The following is a 13848-nucleotide window of genomic DNA, read 5'->3' on the forward strand; positions in this document are numbered from 1 at the left end:
ATACTTAGGCCCCTTTCAGACGACGATGGTCTCCAGATAAAACGGCAAAGTCCCGTTGCGTTCTCAGTTTTTATTGACCCTTTACACGAGAACGCACACTTTATGAAAACGCTATAATATCGCTAGGTGGCGGTAACGGGCTGCCAAATAGACCAGTCACCCACGTTATGTACAAGAAGAAGAGCCAGCTCCCCCTTCGCAACAGTTTCATTGTTCCCCGTGTCAATCACACTACAACACACACTACAAGTACACACTTCAACCCCCACTTTTCAATGACTTACATAGCTTGCTGTGTTAGGTGTTAGACTACGAGACCATTGTCCCCGTTGGCCGTGAGTTCAAGGCTCACAGCGGACAGTTTTTCGCGATTTTTGCGGTCACTTTATTTTCTCACATATTAAAAACGCTACCAGATTAAAGTTAGGAATAAATAATACTGAGGTAAATGTTAATTAATAGGTTAATAGGGGAGGGTGATTCCTTTTTGTTTAATCACCTGGGGAGTAGGGAGGGTGATGGTGGTGACAGACAGCCCAGAGCATGCAGGCAGAGCGCGCCACGGGATGGTTATATATTTTATAATACATTAGGCTACATAAACGCTGCTGCCGCGGCTGCCACCTATCACAATTAAGGCATTTTATTTACATCATGGTTTTACATTCACCATCACTGATGAGCAGCGCTTTGTAGGCGAGGAGGGAGGCTTGTTCAGGAACTCCATTATATCATAATTATGCATCAATGTAATAATATATGCGCTGCGAGCCAACGTGAGCCATGATGTCATACGTTTTGCGGATTCACCGTTTTGCCTGTTTACACGGAGAAGGGATAAAACGGCGTTCTCAAAGATTTCCACTCTGGGAGGTGGTTTCACTTTGATGCGTTTTCACCTCCTGAGAACACCCTTCTCGTCTAAAAGGACCCCAGCAAACGATACTTTATTTTTCCGTTTCTTATGAACACCCTCCTCGTCTAAAAGCCACCTTAGACCTAGAAACCCCATTAAAACCTATTTAGGTTCATCTTACGGTGGACATGTTTGCCTGAAAAGGAATCTTTGAAATGTTTCATAGTTTTAGCATGCCTTTTCATAATTTTTAAGGATTTGAAAAAAAGACGAAAACGAGGATTTGAAAAAAAGACGGAAATCACTCCGAGACGATGGGCTATAGCCCATGGTCTCGAACGGCATACTATAGCATTCCGTTTTCCATAATTTTTGAGGATTTGAAAAAAAGACGAAAATCACTCCGAGACCATGGGCTATAGCCCATCGTCTCGGAGTCATTTTCGTCTTTTTTTCAAATCCTCGTTTTTCATCATTTATGACCATGGGCTATAGCCCATATCGGACGGCATACTATAGCATGCCGTTTTTCATCATTTTTGAGGATTTGAAAAAAAGACGAAAATCACTCCGAGACGATGGGCTATATATAGCCCATGGTCTCGAACGGCATACTATAGCATGCCGTTTTGCATCATTTTTGAGGATTTGAAAAAAAGAAGAAATTCACTCCGAGACGATGGGCTATAGCCCATGGTCTCGAACGGCATTCTATAGCATGCCTTTTTCCATAATTTTTGAGGATTTGAAAAAAAGACGAAAATCACTCCGAGACCATGGGCTATAGCCCATCGTCTCGGAGTCATTTTCGTCTTTTTTTCAAATCCTCGTTTTTCATCATTTATGACCATGGGCTATAGCCCATATCGGACGGCATACTATAGCATGCAGTTTTTCATCATTTTTGAGGATTTGAAAAAAAGACGAAAATCACTCCGAGACGATGGGCTATAGCCCATGGTCTCGAACGGCATACTATAGCATGCCGTTTTGCATCATTTTTGAGGATTTGAAAAAAAGACGAAAATCACTCCGAGACCATGGGCTATAGCCCATGGTCTCGAACAGCATACTATAGCATGCCGTTTTGCATCATTTTTGAGGATTTGAAAAAAAGAAGAAATTCACTCCGAGACGATGGGCTATAGCCCATGGTCTCGAACGGCATACTATAGCATGCCGTTTTGCATCATTTTTCAGGATTTGAAAAAAAGACGAAAATCACTCCGAGACGATGGGCTATAGCCCATGGTCTCGAACGGCATTCTATAGCATGCCGTTTTCCATAATTTTTGAGGATTTGAAAAAAAGACGAAAATCACTCCGAGACCATGGGCTATAGCCCATCGTCTCGGAGTAATTTTCGTCTTTTTTTCAAATCCTCGTTTTTCATCATTTATGACCATGGGCTATAGCCCATATCGGACGGCATACTATAGCATGCCGTTTTGCATCATTTTTGAGGATTTGAAAAAAAGACGAAAATCACTCCGAGACCATGGGCTATAGCCCATCGTCTCGGAGTAATTTTCGTCTTTTTTTCAAATCCTCGTTTTTCATCATTTATGACCATGGGCTATAGCCCATATCGAACGGCATACTATAGCATGCCGTTTTTCATCATTTTTGAGGATTTGAAAAAAAGACGAAAATCACTCCGAGACCATGGGCTATAGCCCATATCGGACGGCATACTATAGCATGCCGTCTCGGAGTGATTTTTGTCTTCTTTTCTCTTCTCTTCTTTTCTCTTCTGGATGTTATTCTCCAAAACATGCTGCAGAGTGAAAGTAGGAGGAACTCAGCTGGATTTGAACTCACAACCTCTGGCTCACATGGACATCATCTTAACAAGGGTGCCACTGAGCTCTCAGTGATTTTTAGGTTGTAAGTTGTTCTTCTTGGTGTCACTTTTCAAATGGGGCCTTGGGATCATGTACAGAGCATTTGAATGGTGCTGTGCATCAAAGGTGTCTTTAGTGCTTTTAAGTGTTATCGTGGATGTTAATCAGATAATACAGAGGAGAAACCATGACAGGAAACAGACAGCCTCCCCATTGGTGGATGTGATCCTGGCAGCCAGCCCAGGTGTGTTCTGGTCCTGTTGATTGAGCTGAGAAGGACCTATAAAACTTCGAGGTTTATAGGTCCTGCTCTGCTCAATCAACAGGACCAGAACACACACTCGTTACTTTTCTTCCAGTTTATTATACTCGTCGTCACGCTACTAGTCCTACATACTTACACCTAGAAACCCCATTCAAACCTACTTAGGTTCATCTTACGGTGGACATGTTTGCCTGAAAAGGAATCTTTGAAATGTTTCATAGTTTTAGAAATATATTGCTTTCAAATTTGAGAAATCTACAATGGGGCTCAATGGCAGATATTGGCACGTCAAAAAAGCACTTTCACCTAGAAACTGCATTCACACTTTAAAAAATCGCTAGAAAGGTCAAAATGCCCACGATGCGCTTTTTTCATCGCTAGAAAGGTCAAAACGCTAGAAAGGTCAAAAGTCAAAACGCTAGAAAGGTCAAATTTTCATCGCTAGAAAGGTCAAAACGCTAGAAAGGTCAAAAGGTCAAAGGTCAAAACGCTAGAAAGGTCAAAACGCCACGATGCGCTTTTTAAATCGCTAGAAAGGTCAAAACGCCACGATGCGCTTTTTTCATCGCTAGAAAGGTCAAAACGCTAGAAAGGTCAAAAATCGCTAGAAAGGTCTAAATGTCAAAAGGTCAAAACGCTAGGTCAAAAATCACTAGAAAGGTCAAAACGCCACGATGCGCTTTTTAAATCGCTAGAAAGGTCAAAACGCCACGATGCGCTTTTTCCATCGCTAGAAAGGTCAAAACGCTAGAAAGGTCAAAAATCGCTAGAAAGGTCAAAAGTTCAAAAGGTCAAAACGCTAGAAAGGTCAAAAATCGCTAGAAAGGTCAAAACGCCACGATGCGCTTTTTTCATCGCTAGAAAGGTCAAAACGCACTTTCACCTAGAAACTGCATTCACACTGTTTCAAATTCAGCTTACTGTGGAGACACATGCTGGAACTTTTTACTTTGAAATGTTTTGTAGTTTCTGAGTTATTTAACTTAAACGCCCAATGCATTCTCGAAGGCAATAGCACAAACTTTGGCATGCTACTAGTCCTACATACTTAGACCTAGAAACCCCATTAAAACCTATTTAGGTTCATCTTACGGTGGACATGTTTGCCTGAAAAGGAATCTTTGAAATGTTTCATAGTTTTAGCATGCCTTTTCATAATTTTTAAGGATTTGAAAAAAAGACGAAAACGAGGATTTGAAAAAAAGACGGAAATCACTCCGAGACGATGGGCTATAGCCCATGGTCTCGAACGGCATACTATAGCATTCCGTTTTCCATAATTTTTGAGGATTTGAAAAAAAGACGAAAATCACTCCGAGACCATGGGCTATATGGTTTTATAGAAAGGTCAAAAATCGCTAGAAAGGTCAAAACGCCACGATGCGCTTTTTTCATCGCTAGAAAGGTCAAAACGCACTTTCACCTAGAAACTGCATTCACACTGTTTCAAATTCAGCTTACTGTGGAGACACATGCTGGAACTTTTTACTTTGAAATGTTTTGTAGTTTCTGAGTTATTTAACTTAAACGCCCAATGCATTCTCGAAGGCAATAGCACAAACTTTGGCATGCTACTAGTCCTACATACTTAGACCTAGAAACCCCATTAAAACCTATTTAGGTTCATCTTACGGTGGACATGTTTGCCTGAAAAGGAATCTTTGAAATGTTTCATAGTTTTAGCATGCCTTTTCATAATTTTTAAGGATTTGAAAAAAAGACGAAAACGAGGATTTGAAAAAAAGACGGAAATCACTCCGAGACGATGGGCTATAGCCCATGGTCTCGAACGGCATACTATAGCATTCCGTTTTCCATAATTTTTGAGGATTTGAAAAAAAGACGAAAATCACTCCGAGACCATGGGCTATAGCCCATCGTCTCGGAGTCATTTTCGTCTTTTTTTCAAATCCTCGTTTTTCATCATTTATGACCATGGGCTATAGCCCATATCGGACGGCATACTATAGCATGCCGTTTTTCATCATTTTTGAGGATTTGAAAAAAAGACGAAAATCACACCGAGACGATGGGCTATAGCCCATGGTCTCGAACGGCATACTATAGCATGCCGTTTTGCATCATTTTTGAGGATTTGAAAAAAAGAAGAAATTCACTCCGAGACGATGGGCTATAGCCCATGGTCTCGGAGTGATTTTCGTCTTTTTTTCAAATCCTCAAAAATTATGGAAAATGGCATGCTATAGAATGCCGTTCGAGACCATGGGCTATAGCCCATCGTCTCGGAGTGATTTTCGTCTTTTTTTCAAATCCTCAAAAATGATGAAAAACGGCATGCTATAGTATGCTGTTCGAGACCATGGGCTATAGCCCATCGTCTCGGAGTGATTTTCGTCTTTTTTTCAAATCCTCAAAAATGATGAAAAACGGCATGCTATAGTATGCCGTCCGATATGGGCTATAGCCCATGGTCATAAATGATGAAAAACGAGGATTTGAAAAAAAGACGAAAATGACTCAGACGATGGGCTATAGCCCATGGTCTCGGAGTGATTTTCGTCTTTTTTTCAAATCCTCAAAAATGATGCAAAACGGCATGCTATAGTATGCCGTTTCGAGACCATGGGCTATAGCCCATGGTCTCGGAGTGATTTTCGTCTTTTTTTCAAATCCTCAAAAATGATGCAAAACGGCATGCTATAGTATGCCGTTCGAGACCATGGGCTATAGCCCATGGTCTCGGAGTGATTTTCGTCTTTTTTTCAAATCCTCAAAAATGATGCAAAACGGCATGCTATAGTATGCCGTTCGAGACCATGGGCTATAGCCCATCGTCTCGGAGTGATTTTCGTCTTTTTTTCAAATCCTCAAAAATGATGAAAAACTGCATGCTATAGTATGCCGTCCGATATGGGCTATAGCCCATGGTCATAAATGATGAAAAACGAGGATTTGAAAAAAAGACGAAAATGACTCCGAGACGATGGGCTATAGCCCATGGTCTCGGAGTGATTTTCGTCTTTTTTTCAAATCCTCAAAAATTATGGAAAACGGCATGCTATAGAATGCCGTTCGAGACCATGGGCTATAGCCCATCGTCTCGGAGTGATTTTCGTCTTTTTTTCAAATCCTGAAAAATGATGCAAAACGGCATGCTATAGTATGCCGTTCGAGACCATTAGCTATAGCCCATCGTCTCGGAGTGATTTTCGTCTTTTTTTCAAATCCTCAAAATGATGGAAAACGGCATGCTATAGTATGCCGTTCGAGACCATGGGCTATATATAGCCCATCGTCTCGGAGTGAATTTCTTCTTTTTTTCAAATCCTCAAAAATGATGCAAAACGGCATGCTATAGTATGCTGTTCGAGACCATGGGCTATAGCCCATCGTCTCGGAGTGATTTTCGTCTTTTTTTCAAATCCTCAAAAATGATGAAAAACGGCATGCTATAGTATGCCGTCCGATATGGGCTATAGCCCATGGTCATAAATGATGAAAAACGAGGATTTGAAAAAAAGACGAAAATGACTCAGACGATGGGCTATAGCCCATGGTCTCGGAGTGATTTTCGTCTTTTTTTCAAATCCTCAAAAATTATGGAAAACGGCATGCTATAGTATGCCGTTCGAGACCATGGGCTATAGCCCATCGTCTCGGAGTGATTTTTGTCTTTTTTTCAAATCCTCAAAAATGATGCAAAACGGCATGCTATAGTATGCCGTTCGAGACCATGGGTTATAGCCCATCGTCTCGAAGTGATTTTCGTCTTTTTTTCAAATCCTCAAAAATGATGCAAAACGGCATGCTATAGTATGCCGTTCGAGACCATGGGCTATAGCCCATCGTCTCGGAGTGAATTTCTTCTTTTTTTCAAATCCTCAAAAATGATGCAAAACGGCATGCTATAGTATGCCGTTCGAGACCATGGGCTATAGCCCATCGTCTCGGAGTGATTTTCGTCTTTTTTTCAAATCCTCAAAAATGATGAAAAACGGCATGCTATAGTATGCCGTCCGATATGGGCTATAGCCCATGGTCATAAATGATGAAAAACGAGGATTTGAAAAAAAGACGAAAATGACTCCGAGACGATGGGCTATAGCCCATGGTCTCGGAGTGATTTTCGTCTTTTTTTCAAATCCTCAAAAATTATGGAAAACGGAATGCTATAGTATGCCGTTCGAGACCATGGGCTATAGCCCATCGTCTCGGAGTGATTTCCGTCTTTTTTTCAAATCCTCGTTTTCGTCTTTTTTTCAAATCCTTAAAAATTATGAAAAGGCATGCTAAAACTATGAAACATTTCAAAGATTCCTTTTCAGGCAAACATGTCCACCGTAAGATGAACCTAAATAGGTTTTAATGGGGTTTCTAGGTCTAAGTATGTAGGACTAGTAGCATGCCAAAGTTTGTGCTATTGCCTTCGAGAATGCATTGGGCGTTTAAGTTAAATAACTCAGAAACTACAAAACATTTCAAAGTAAAAAGTTCCAGCATGTGTCTCCACAGTAAGCTGAATTTGAAACAGTGTGAATGCAGTTTCTAGGTGAAAGTGCGTTTTGACCTTTCTAGCGATGAAAAAAGCGCATCGTGGCGTTTTGACCTTTCTAGCGATTTTTTACCTTTAGCGTTTTGACCTTTTGAACTTTTGACCTTTCTAGCGATTTTTGACCTTTCTAGCGTTTTGACCTTTCTAGCGATGGAAAAAGCGCATCGTGGCGTTTTGACCTTTCTAGCGATTTAAAAAGCGCATCGTGGCGTTTTGACCTTTCTAGTGATTTTTGACCTAGCGTTTTGACCTTTTGACATTTAGACCTTTCTAGCGATTTTTGACCTTTCTAGCGTTTTGACCTTTCTAGCGATGAAAAAAGCGCATCGTGGCGTTTTGACCTTTCTAGCGATTTAAAAAGCGCATCGTGGCGTTTTGACCTTTCTAGCGATTTTTGACCTTTTGACCTTTCTAGCGTTTTGACCTTTCTAGCGATTTTTGACCTTTCTAGCGATGAAAAAAGCGCATCGTGGCGTTTTGACCTTTCTAGCGATTTAAAAAGCGCATCGTGGCGTTTTGACCTTTCTAGCGATTTTTGACCTTTCTAGCGTTTTGACTTTTGACCTTTTGACCTTTCTAGCGTTTTGACCTTTCTAGCGATGAAAAAAGCGCATCGTGGGCGTTTTGACCTTTCTAGCGATTTTTGAAACAGTGTGAATGCAGTTTCTAGGTGAAAGTGCTTTTTTGACGTGCCAATATCTGCCATTGAGCCCCATTGTAGATTTCTCAAATTTGAAAGCACTATATTTCTAAAACTATGAAACATTTCAAAGATTCCTTTTCAGGCAAACATGTCCACCGTAAGATGAACCTAAGTAGGTTTGAATGGGGTTTCTAGGTGTAAGTATGTAGGACTAGTAGCGTGACGACGAGTATAATAAACTGGAAGAAAAGTAACGAGTGTGTGTTCTGGTCCTGTTGATTGAGCAGAGCAGGACCTATAAACCTCAAAGTTTTATAGGTCCTTGAGTTTTATAGGTCCTTCTCAGCTCAATCAACAGGACCAGAACACACCTGGGCTGGCTGCCAGGATCACATCCACCAATGGGGAGGCTGTCTGTTTCCTGTCATGGTTTCTCCTCTGTATTATCTGATTAACATCCACGATAACACTTAAAAGCACTAAAGACACCTTTGATGCACAGCACCATTCAAATGCTCTGTACATGATCCCAAGGCCCCATTTGAAAAGTGACACCAAGAAGAACAACTTACAACCTAAAAATCACAGAGCTCAGTGGCACCCTTGTTAAGATGATGTCCATGTGAGCCAGAGGTTGTGAGTTCAAATCCAGCTGAGTTCCTCCTACTTTCACTCTGCAGCATGTTTTGGAGAATAACATCCAGAAGAGAAAAGAAGAGAAGAGAAAAGAAGACAAAAATCACTCCGAGACCATGGGCTATAGCCCATCGTCTCGGAGTGATTTTCGTCTTTTTTTCAAATCCTCAAAAATGATGAAAAACGGCATGCTATAGTATGCCGTCCGATATGGGCTATAGCCCATGGTCATAAATGATGAAAAACGAGGATTTGAAAAAAAGACGAAAATGACTCCGAGACGATGGGCTATAGCCCATGGTCTCGGAGTGATTTTCGTCTTTTTTTCAAATCCTCAAAAATGATGGAAAACGGCATGCTATAGTATGCCGTTCGAGACCATGGGCTATAGCCCATCGTCTCGGAGTGATTTTCGTCTTTTTTTTCAAATCCTCAAAAATTATGCAAAACGGCATGCTATAGTATGCCGTTCGAGACCATGGGCTATAATAGCCCATCGTCTCGGAGTGATTTTCGTCTTTTTTTCAAATCCTCAAAAATGATGAAAAACGGCATGCTATAGTATGCCGTTCAATATGGGCTATAGCTCATGGTCATAAATGATGGAAAACGGGGATTTGAAAAAAAGACGAAAATGACTCCGAGACGATGGGCTATAGCCCATGGTCTCGGAGTGATTTTCGTCTTTTTTTCAAATCCTCAAAATGATGGAAAACGGCATGCTATAGTATGCCGTTCGAGACCATGGGCTATAGCCCATCGTCTCGGAGTGATTTTCGTCTTTTTTTCAAATCCTCAAAAATGATGAAAAACGGCATGCTATAGTATGCCGTCCGATATGGGCTATAGCCCATGGTCATAAATGATGAAAAACGAGGATTTGAAAAAAAGACGAAAATGACTCCGAGACGATGGGCTATAGCCCATGGTCTCGGAGTGATTTTCGTCTTTTTTTCAAATCCTCAAAAATTATGGAAAACGCCATGCTATAGTATGCCGTTCGAGACCATGGGCTATAGCCCATCGTCTCGGAGTGATTTTCTTCTTTTTTTCAAATCCTCAAAAATGATGCAAAACGGCATGCTATAGTATGCCGTTCGAGACCATGGGCTATAGCCCATCGTCTCGGAGTGATTTTCGTCTTTTTTTCAAATCCTCAAAATGATGGAAAACGGCATGCTATAGTATGCCGTTCGAGACCATGGGCTATAGCCCATCGTCTCGGAGTGATTTTCGTCTTTTTTTCAAATCCTCAAAAATGATGAAAAACGGCATGCTATAGTATGCCGTCCGATATGGGCTATAGCCCATGGTCATAAATGATGAAAAACGAGGATTTGAAAAAAAGACGAAAATGACTCCGAGACGATGGGCTATAGCCCATGGTCTCGGAGTGATTTTCGTCTTTTTTTCAAATCCTCAAAAATTATGGAAAACGGAATGCTATAGTATGCCGTTCGAGACCATGGGCTATAGCCCATCGTCTCGGAGTGATTTCTGTCTTTTTTTCAAATCCTCGTTTTCGTCTTTTTTTCAAATCCTCAAAAATGGCATGCTAAAACTATGAAACATTTCAAAGATTCCTTTTCAGGCAAACATGTCCACCGTAAGATGGGGTTTCTAGGTGTAAGTATGTAGGACTAGTAGCATGCCAAAGTTTGTGCTATTGCCTTCGAGAATGCATTGGGCGTTTAAGTTAAATAACTCAGAAACTACAAAACATTTCAAAGTAAAAAGTTCCAGCATGTGTCTTGTGGTGGATTATTAATACTCATAACAGAGACTTTAAGAAATAATCGAGGTAGAGAGTGGACTGAACCAATGTCACGTTTATTACAAGGAACATGGTCTGTACCAGTCCAGGGAGGTGCACGGATGCCAGCCTCCCTCGCTGTAGACATGAGTCTCTCTTATACACGATGAACAAACACAAATACATTTGAGGTGTGGTCAGTGGTCAGTGGACATGGTCAAACATGGGTCTTGGGTAAGAATAGGTCATCTTGACAGGCAATCAACAGGTGGAAGCCTTGCTTCCTAAACTCTTTAAGGCAGTGTAGTATCTTCTCCCACTACATTCCGCCATTTTAAATATGTAAATTAAAATGCTAATATTAATTTATACCAAGGAACATAAGATACTATACTGTATGCAAATTTACTACAAAAAGATGACTTATATATGGACTATCTCCTAGAGTAAGAAAGGTTTATATTCAAGTGTATTCAATGTCCACCCACATGATAATTTTCTTTTTATTACACACAACTTCTGATGGCTGGTAGGGGCGAAAACCCTTCTCCTTCTTATTGGGAAATTCCAACCTACGACCCTCGATTTGTCTTGAGCGATCACTCATAAGCCAGCATCAGGTGTAGTCTTTTTTCGTGGTTCTTTCCTCCACGCAAATGTTCTCCTCTCCTTATGTTTCTGTCACAAGTTGTGGCATGGCATTTTAGTCTTTTTTCCCCATGGTGGGCACGGTATGTAGTCTTTATCCGGCTCCCATCCCATCTGTCACTGGGGGATGACTGCGGGGATTGAATGCGTGTGGGCCTTGTAGGGACGTCTGGAGTCTCTGGACGGACATGATGATGTGGCTTGGCTCTCATTGGTGTCACTGGCCCATGTGACATATTTATATGTCTGTCAGGTTTCTTAGAGGGAGAACAACTTGCAGGTAATTTTGTTCACTTGAATTATTTCCACCGTGGTTAAAAAGGTGGTTTATACAGAATTCATTTCAATATTATTATTAGTATTATTATTTTACATTAATTGTCTTCATATAACGCTAGACTGACGTCAATGTAATGCATGTGTGTATATTTACCCATCATACAAACCCAAATGTCCTTTCAGTGTTTTCTCTGGTTGTTTTCATTTGGTTTTTTTTTTTTTCCTTGTTTAAACACATCTCTTGATATGTTTCTCTTAATTTATTGGATTTCAGAGCTGGAACAAAACAAAACAGCACACTGCACCCTATTCTAAAACATTTGTTCTATACTTTTCCCCAGATGATAATACATAATTATGAATTTATTAAGATCTATCTTGATTACAGTTGATCACAATCTTTCACAGTCTGATTTCTGGTTAACTCCCTCTCTTATGGTTATTAACTACATTGACAGGTTACACATTATTGCATCTTTACACTGTATTTCATCAAACTAGTGCACTATCTTCCTGTCAATACAAATATTTCAATAATGTATGAGATCGTGTGGGAGTGAGTGGGTTCTTACCTTGTCGATGTAATGTCTATAGATACTAATTTTTTCCTTTTTAATTTCCTCCTGTAATTGCATTGTATCTCATAATGACACAACACTCTTCCTAGACGAGTTATTCTAAGTTTTTAGTGAGTTAGTCAATATCGCCATATTAACCATGCCATGCACAATGGAAAAAGAAAATATTCATTAAATTGTCATTGATTGGTACACCATCCAGTCCTGGAACGTAGGAAAGAACAATTTTCATTAGAATGACTTCACCTAAAAATAACACTGTTGTACACAGTGATACCTTAAAACATTTTACTTACTTATAGGCCTACTCGATAAACATCACATTCCACACATACCCGGGCCATTCATTCTCCACACTTGCCACTGCGTAGGTCTTCATTCTACTTCGCTCCATATCACACCAAATCTGTGTAGTGGCCTAACCCATAGGTCGCCACTTGACCCCCGGCTCGGTCATAGACTCCGTAAATGGGAATCATTACAACGCTATAAACTGACTCAGCAAAGATCAATTTGCCACTGACCCCAGAGGGCCCCACCTGTCTGAATGTACCCTAATAACTTGACAGGAGACCCAGCTTACTTTTAGCTGAAGTTGCCTGCAGAAGTGGCCAGGTGCCACCGACACCAACAGGGTACAAAGATCAACTTGGTTGGTAGGGTGCTTCCTTTTACATGTGTCACAGACACTCTTGTTGTCACTTTTTTTTTTTTTAGACTGGTGACCTGATTTCATGCCCCCCATGAAGACAAGTTAATGTTACCTAGTTAGGTTGACATGACAACCCTAGGACCCGTAATTGCTAGGACCCTTAATTGGCTCAAACCTCCCCTGTCAGCCCATATGAGACCTTCTTGCACCAAGATGCTCCCCCTAAATGGAACTAATAATGCACACAGCTATATACTAAGAAAAACTGACTGTTACACTCATGTGCAAAGCTATACCATCCTATGCCCTCACTACAAATAGATCATACATGATGAATTATTTTGATCAATAACTTTAGTTACTTAAATACAGTATATGCTATCCTTTTCTCGCTAATCACTCAACTAACACTTACAAATACTTAAAATAAATTAAATTAAAATGTTCCAATTCTTAAAATGAATTAAATTATGTTCCAATGCTTAAAATGAATTTGAATTAAATTATGTTCAACTTAAACTATACTTCTTAAACTATACACTTCTTAAACTATACATGTCCCCCCTCTGAGCACTTCTTTCGGATATAGAAAGGATTTATCCAAAGAACTGCTCACATCGCTCACATTCTTAGGCACTCACTGATCACTTTTTACCATCGTCTTATTTTAAACATTTTAATATTACCTAAGCTATTTACCAGCATCAACATCCTATTAACACTATTTGTCGCTTTACTTTAAACATTTTTAATATTACCTAAGCTATTTAACAGCATCAACATCCTATTAACACTATTTGTCACATTTCTCCTGCCAGTACAACGTGCCTATATAATACTAGGTATGTGTTGTGCACGCAGATCTGCTATTTTTAAAAATCATTTTCTATCTTTCGGTACATTTTTTTTCCCTAACTTCAAATAAAATGATCTCACATCTATAAAGAAATAAACTAAGGATAACCTAGAAATACTTAAATTTGGAAAGAAACACATCTAGGAATACATTTTGAAAAAACACACACTAACAATAAACTTTCTCCGGTAAGTAGGAAGGCCGATTTAAGATTTGTGACCTTTTATAGTTAATCAAAATATAAAACATATTACAACAGTTAAATGGTTTTTAACTGTTAAATCTTGTTCATTGAAAATAGCTGATCCGCGGGTTCACTCAACTG

The sequence above is a fragment of the Electrona antarctica genome, assembly GCF_951216825.1.
Source record: "Electrona antarctica genome assembly, chromosome: 1".
NCBI classification, from domain to species: domain Eukaryota; kingdom Metazoa; phylum Chordata; class Actinopteri; order Myctophiformes; family Myctophidae; genus Electrona; species Electrona antarctica.